The following is a 7,500-nucleotide window of genomic DNA, read 5'->3' on the forward strand; positions in this document are numbered from 1 at the left end:
CCGGATTTTCCCGGTGGTGACGTGGAACCCCGTCCCGTTTCGCCAGGGACGTCAGGCACCCTCCGCCGGATATATAGGGAAGCTGCTGCTTGTTCCAGAGAGCCAGCTCCCAACGACCTCGCGAAGCCCAGCCCGGGTGCCGGCCAGGTCCCGGCCCCGGCCGGTAGACCCCCGAGGGTCCCGCCAGGGGCTCCCCGGACCTCGGGAGGCCCAGCCCGGGTGCCGCACCGGCGGTCCAACCCGCCCAAGTCCCGGGCCGTCTCCCGGGAACACCACCTTGGGGCAGACCCCCGAGGGTCCCGCCAGGGGCTCCCCGGACCTCGGGAGGCCCAGCCCGGGTGCCGCACCGGCGGTCCTACCCGCCCAAGTCCCGGGCCGTGTCCCGGGAAGACCACCTTGGGGCAGACCTCCGAGGGTCCCGCCAGGGGCTCCCCGGACCTCGGGAGGCCCAGCCCGGGTGCCGCACCGGCGGTCCTACCCGCCCAAGTCCCGGGCCGTGTCCCGGGAAGCCCACCTTGGGGCAGACCTCCGAGGGTCCCGCCAGGGGCTCCCCGGACCTCGGGAGGCCCAGCCCGGGTGCCGCACCGGCGGTCCTACCCGCCCAAGTCCCGGGCCGTGTCCCGGGAAGCCCACCTTGTGGCAGACCTCCGAGGGTCCCGCCAGGGGCTCCCCGGACCTCGGGAGGCCCGGCCCGGTTGCCGCACCGGCGGTCCTACCCGGCCGCGGCTCCCGGCCCGGCCCCGGCTCCCGTGAACCTGCCGCCGGGTAGACGGCTGAGGGTTCCGCCCGGGGCACCCCGGACCTCGGGACGCCCAGCCCGTGTGCCGCACTGTCGGTCCTACCCGTTCCCGGCAGCCCAAGTTGCTCGCTGCCGGCTGGCGTTTTCGCTCTAAGTCCCCATTTCTGGCAGGCCAAGTTGCTTGAAAAGCCCTGGAAGTCTATGAGAACGGATTTGCCGGCCGCATCCGACCCTCGCTCCATCGAAGTCGGCCTGCCTGGCCGGGTTTTCCCGGTGGTGTCGCGGAACTCCTTCCCGGTTCGCCAGGGTCCTCAGGCACCCTCCGCCGGATATATAGGTGAGCGGTCGGCGTCGACCGCCACGACCAGGACAACGACCGATCTGGTGCCCCGCGCCGGGCCGGGGAAGGCAACCCTCGCTCAGGCGGTCCCCGGTGGGCCCCCTGGTGCAGGCGAGCGGCCCGCCTCCCCGCGCACTTCCCGGCGCGGACCCCCGGGCCCCACCGCGGCCCGGCCCGGCCCTTGGCCCCGAGGCCTCTCCCCCGGGCCGGGGGAGAGCCGCCCCGGGCGCCGGACCCCCCTCGCAGGCGACTGAGTTTGCTCGGCCCCGGACTCCCAGCGGCCCGAAGCCGCGGCCGGTTGGGGCTACCCGCGGGCGCTCCACGTCCCACCCCGGGTTCCCCCCGCCGCGGAGCACGCACCTTCCTTTCTCCCGGCCCCGAACGAAGGGAGGGGGAGCGCGCGCTCTCCCTCCGTCCCCGCGGCCCCCTCGCCGCGTCCCCCTTACGCAGACCCGATCCGAGGGCTGCGCCCCCGGCGCCCGCCGCCTCCCGCCCCGGCCCCCGGGGCGGGAGTGGTCCGCCGGGGGCCGCGTCCGGGCCCGGCCGCCGCCGGGCCCCCGCGTGATGACGGGAGCTACCTGGTTGATCCTGCCAGTAGCATATGCTTGTCTCAAAGATTAAGCCATGCACGTGTAAGTACACACGGCCGGTACAGTGAAACTGCGAATGGCTCATTAAATCAGTTATGGTTCCTTTGATCGCTCCATCTGTTACTTGGATAACTGTGGTAATTCTAGAGCTAATACATGCCGACGAGCGCTGACCCCCAGGGATGCGTGCATTTATCAGACCAAAACCAATCCGGCGGGCTCGCCCCCGCCGGCCGCTTTGGTGACTCTAGATAACCTCGGGCCGATCGCACGTCCCCGTGACGGCGACGATACATTCGGATGTCTGCCCTATCAACTTTCGATGGTACTTTCTGTGCCTACCATGGTGACCACGGGTAACGGGGAATCAGGGTTCGATTCCGGAGAGGGAGCCTGAGAAACGGCTACCACATCCAAGGAAGGCAGCAGGCGCGCAAATTACCCACTCCCGACTCGGGGAGGTAGTGACGAAAAATAACAATACAGGACTCTTTCGAGGCCCTGTAATTGGAATGAGTACACTTTAAATCCTTTAACGAGGATCTATTGGAGGGCAAGTCTGGTGCCAGCAGCCGCGGTAATTCCAGCTCCAATTAGGGCTGGGCGTCGGCTGCTCACTGTGGAGTTGGGAGGCGAGGGGAGAGGAGGTGTTTTTGTGTTGCTGGTGGAACTTGGTTTATTTTTTTTATTACTTTCGGTGCTGGACGTTTGCTACCCCGGGGAAGGTAACTGCCTCCCCGGGGTCCCATCATGGCCTCCACCCTCATTGAGGAGTGGAGGGGCCGCATTGCCATAATCTCGGAGAAACTGGTCTACACGGAGGACGGCATCCTACTCCCATCCCGGGAGACTGCAGGAACCGTATGCAGGGCTGTGCGTCGGAACATGGAGGCGCTCGAGGCATACACCACGGCCTTGAGCGCCAAAATAGCCATGCTCAAGAAGGGAGTCGGTCTGCCCCACCATCTGAGGGTCGACCAGATTTCCCTCCTGTTGCTGGGGGCCCTCCATCTACGGGCCCTCGCCCTCAGGGACGCCGGGGCCAGGGCCTTGGAGACCGCCGAGGCGAGTGTGAATACGAACCCTGAAGATGAGGAGGCGGTGGAACAGGGCCTTTCCTATGCCCAAAAGGCTAAGGTGGGGCTCCCAGTACCTGCGGAGTCAGACGGGGAACCCCTCAGGCAGGCCCTGGCTAACCTCCAACAAGAGTTGCGTTCCCTGGGGGAGGAGAAGGAGGAGGTTGCCGGACAGCTGAAAGAGCTCCGGCAGCAGAGCAACAGGGTGGGGAGTCGTCATCGCGGCCCCATACGGGAGCGGATCGTCTCCCTGAAGGAGAAAGAAGCGGAGTTGGCGAGACGCACAGCCCAGAACCGTGACCGCGTGCGGTTCCTGCAGGAAAAGCTGCGGGAGCAGGAGGTGGAGGAGTCGGGGGTACCACCGACCCCGGAGGACCCGGAACCGGTGGCGCCTACATCACCACCGCCACCGCCACCACCACAGTACGACGGGACCCAGGAGAAGTCCGTTATACGAAGGCCGCTGATTTTTTCAATGGAGGAATTGGACGAGGAGGAGGACATTAAGATCCAAGCTGCGCCACGGAGGCGGAAAAAGAAGACCACCAGGAGCAGGCCCGCTATCCAATCGTCCGGGGAGGAGAGCGTCGGGGATACCCCCCCCATCATGTCCGAGGAGGAGTTCCCATCCCTCCCGGCCCGGGTCCCCGACGCTGCTGCCGAGGATCCGAGAGCGGGCCCTTCCCGTCGGAGGGCCAGGGACACTATCCCCGCCGGTCTGCGTTTGGCCGGTGAGCCCCGGGGACCTTGTGTGAGTACCTTCCCCGATGTACCTGTCGGTATGTCCCCTGTTGTTGTCATGTCCCCTGTTGTCCCCCCACCCCCAGTGTGTGTTCCCTCTGTAGTACGTTCACGTTCCCCTGTCTGTGTCCGTCCGTCTTCCGTGGCCCCCGTCGGGGCGCGGGTTTTGTCACCCCCGCGGCCGGCTGCGGCACCGGCGACCGCTTCGGCGGCCGCCGGGGCGGCTGCTGCTGCCGCGGGATCCGTGCCGGCGCTCCCGGCGGCGTGCCCGCCTCCTTGTCCCTCCAGAGGGATCGGCGGTTCTGTGGCCGCTCCCCCCGTTGTAATTGGTCCCATCCACCCTGTGGTGGTGGACCTAGTTGTCCCGGCTGCTCCTGCGGCTTCGGTGTCCCCGGAGGTGCCGTCCTCCGTGTACGGGGCCGCCGCTAACCGGGCTGCCCTCCCCCTGTCCAGACTACTCCGGGCGGAGGAATCGCCCGGAGTGCAGCTAAAAGAAGCTGCCGTTGCGAGTGGGGCTGCCGCTACCTGGGCGGCCCGCCCTCTGTCCCCACTACTCCGGGCGGAGGACTCGCCTGGAGGGCAGCCAGAGGCGGCTGTTGTTGTGAGCGGGGCCGCCGCTACCCGGGTGGCCCGCTCCCTGTCCAAACTACCCCGGACAGATGATAATCTGTCCGGAGTTTTGCCGGGCGCCGCGGCCGAAACCGCGGCGGTTACAATGGAGGCAGTGCCGGGTGCGGCTGCGGTCCCCGCCGGGGTCACTCCGGCAGCGGTGCCGGTGACCCCCGGGGCTCCCGCAGCCGTGATGCCGGTTGCTGGCTCCGCCCCCGTCGCGGCACAGGCCGCGCCCCCCGGTAATCTTAAAGTCGCACCGCACACCACATATTCTGTATGCCAGGGGGCCGCGGGACCACCCGCGATGGCCCCTATAGTCAGGGTGGGGAAGAACCCTGGGGGGCAGAACCCTGGGAGGTCGGCGGTCGCTGCGGTCAGGGCTCCTGCTCCGGCCGAAAGGGGGACTCCCACCGGGGTGACACCTTCCCCCGCCGTGACACAGGGGGTCGCTGCGGTGGCCGCGGTACCCCCCGGTGGGTCCACGGGCGGGCATGGTAGCGGGGCCACGGGGGGGTCCACACTGCCCATAGTGCCCACTCCAACGGTGGCCCCAGGTGCGACACCCGCAACCGCTAACGCCTGGGCGGCGGGTCCCCCGAAGGTTCAGGTGCCACCACCAGGCAGGCGGGCTACGGGACTCCCAGCGGGGCAACCCATGCGGAGAAGGAACGTGGTCCGCCTGCTGCACGTAGCGGAGGGATCCGTGCCCGATAGGAAGCGGGTGGTAGGGGCCCTGAAGGACCTGGGCTTTGCGGTCGCGGACTTTTTCGCCATTATCCACGTTAGCGGCACCCCTGAGTATGACATCAGTTTCATGTCCCCGAGGGGTCTGGAGAGGTTCTGGACCCTTTGGGAGGGGGTGCCAAAGTCCGGCGACAGCCTATGGGCCCGGTTCAATGTCCAGGCCATATCGCGCCAGGAGGTCCGCAAGGTGAACTTCCTGGTGCGGAATGAGTCCATACCCGTCGCGGACATACTGGTGTGGGCCCGCAGATACGGGGAGGTCTTGACCACCCCGGTCAAGACTCTCTGTGAGGACGGGATCTGGAACGGCGGCTGGACGGTCAACATCCGTCTGAAGGAGGTACGGGGTCTCCTACAGCACATGCCCAACTCCTTCTTCATCGGGACTGACCGGGTATCGTGCTTCTATCCCGGTCAGCCCCGGGTGTGCCACAAGTGTGGCTCGCCCCGGCATTTCAGCATAGGGTGTGATGTCACCAAGTGCACCCTATGCGGTGTTGTAGGACACTCCAAGCAGGAGTGCACTACTATCCGTTGCAACCTGTGCGGGGTGTTGGGTCATTCCTACAGAGCGTGTCCTGAAGCCCAGCACAACTTGGACAGTATCTGGGAAGGAGAGGGCGAATTCGCAGAGGAAGACCCGCGGCCAGTTGTGGGGGGCGCTCGGGACAAGGCTCTACCCGACGCCCCAGGTACCTCCTCCGGCACCGACCCCGTAAGTAACATCATTGACCCGTTGCCTGTCCGTCCAAAACAACGAATGTCTCACCCCATTTCTGTCTGTACTCCTTCCACAGGCATCACCACACGATCGGCGTCAGGACCCCGAGCCGCAACCACGCGGGATGAGTCGGGGTGGACGACTGTCGGTCCGAGGAAGGAGACCCCAACTCAGGAGGCAGCTCGGAGAGGTCCGGTAAGATCCTCCGCCTCTGCTAAGACCCCTTCCCGGGGGGATCCACCCTCCACACTAGAGGGGGAGAAAGTCCCTTCGGGACGGGGGAGCTCCGGGGCCCCGAAACCCAAATCCATCGTTGTCGCTGCCGCAAAATCATCAGCGGCGGCGGCCGTCGCTGAAACCGCTATCGGCAAGACGTGCGGGGACATACCAGTCCAGAACAGGTTTAGTGCCCTGATGGACTGGGGTACCCGCATGGAGGTCGAGGAGGCGGCAGAGGCGGCGGCGGTAGTGGCGACAGTGGCGGGGGAGGGTGGAAGGGCCGCGGAAGCTCGAGGACACCTGGCAGAGGTGGAGGATAGCGAGTTGGTAGAGGTGCCGATTCCGGAGGAGGACGCCTTGCCCGCGGGGCTCTCCGCGAAAAGGTACCCCTCAGACTCGGACGGTGAGAACGTACGGAAAAAGGGAAAGTCTCCTCATTCTCATCACCCTTGATGGCGACTCTCCCCATACTATCCTTAGCCACTCATAACGTGGCTAGTATTAAGACGTGCAGGGCCCGATTTATAGCCTATGATAACTGGCACAGGGAGAACTACCATATAATCTTTGTCCAGGAAACCCGCCTGGACTCCCTGGGGGCCCTGCATGCAGCTAAACGCGACTGGAGATGGGGGCACTCCTTTTTTTCACTAGCCACGGAGGGCTACGGGGGAGTTGCCATCCTGTTCCAGGGTGTGGACATAACGTTCAATAGGGTGATTGAGATAACGAAGGGTAGGTGCGTAGTTCTTGATGTGTCGGTAGGCAGGCAGCCTCTCCGTCTGATTAATATCTATGCCCCCCAGACCAAGTGGGAGAGGAAGCGTCTGTTTAACGAGATAGAGCCTTTCCTCTACACGTCCCGGCATATTGTCTTTGCTGGTGATTTTAATACCGTTACTAGGACCAAAGACAGGAAAGGTGGCAAAGACAAACCGGGATACGACGCTTTGGCCCTTACTAGAATAGTCAGGCAGGCAGGCTTGGTAGATGTGCATATTAAGCACAACCCAGACCTCACAGGTTACACATATCAGCGAGGTAACTGCCAGAGTAGGATAGATAGGATTTATGTTAAGGAGTCTCTTCCGGTGACGGCACTTGTGCTTAAACCGGTGGAGTTCTCCGATCACTTTATTCTTACCTGTCTGTTAAATGTCTCGCAGGCTCCGCTAAGAGGTAAAGGGATTTGGCGACTTAATTCTGACATCTTGACAGAAGGCTGGGTTCAGCAGGCTTTCGAGAACTTCTTTCATGACCAGGTCACCGTTGCGGAATTCTGCACGACGAAGTCTGAGTGGTGGGAGATGGTGAAGGTAAGAACCCGTGCCTTATTTCGCTCTCTTTCTCAGAACATCCAGTCCTCAAAGTACAGGACTTATCTCGGGCTCCTGTGCAAGTTAGACTGTCTGGTGTCGCAACGAGGTGATCCCGGGGACATCTCTAGGGTCAAATCCATGATGAGGACGTTCCAGTATGACAGGTATGCCTCCTTGCTCAAGGAAAGGGATCATGGGGCTTACCACTCACCCGATCCTTTTCTTAGTTGCAAAAGGAAGGAGTCTGCTAAGATCATTACCTGTCTGCGGAACACCCTCGGTGTCCTGGAGGAAACTCCTCGGGGGATACAGAGGGTTGTCCGCGATTACTATGTGGAGCTCCTCGGACAGAGGAGACCCTGCCGACATCAGGCGGACGACTTTTTGATGGGTCTTTCC

At 63.9% G+C, this 7,500-nt stretch overlaps 1 pseudogene; it reads left to right on the forward strand.

The window, feature by feature from the left end:
- Positions 1–1,657: 1,657 nt before the first annotated feature.
- On the forward strand, positions 1,658–2,270 carry LOC149275146 (18S ribosomal RNA; annotated as a pseudogene; the record flags this gene model as incomplete).
- Positions 2,271–7,500: the final 5,230 nt, after the last annotated feature.

The sequence above is a fragment of the Sceloporus occidentalis genome, unplaced genomic scaffold (genome assembly GCF_023333645.1).
Source record: "Sceloporus occidentalis isolate IW3139 unplaced genomic scaffold, rSceOcc1.0.p SCAF_300, whole genome shotgun sequence".
Taxonomy (NCBI): Eukaryota; Metazoa; Chordata; class Lepidosauria; order Squamata; family Phrynosomatidae; genus Sceloporus; species Sceloporus occidentalis.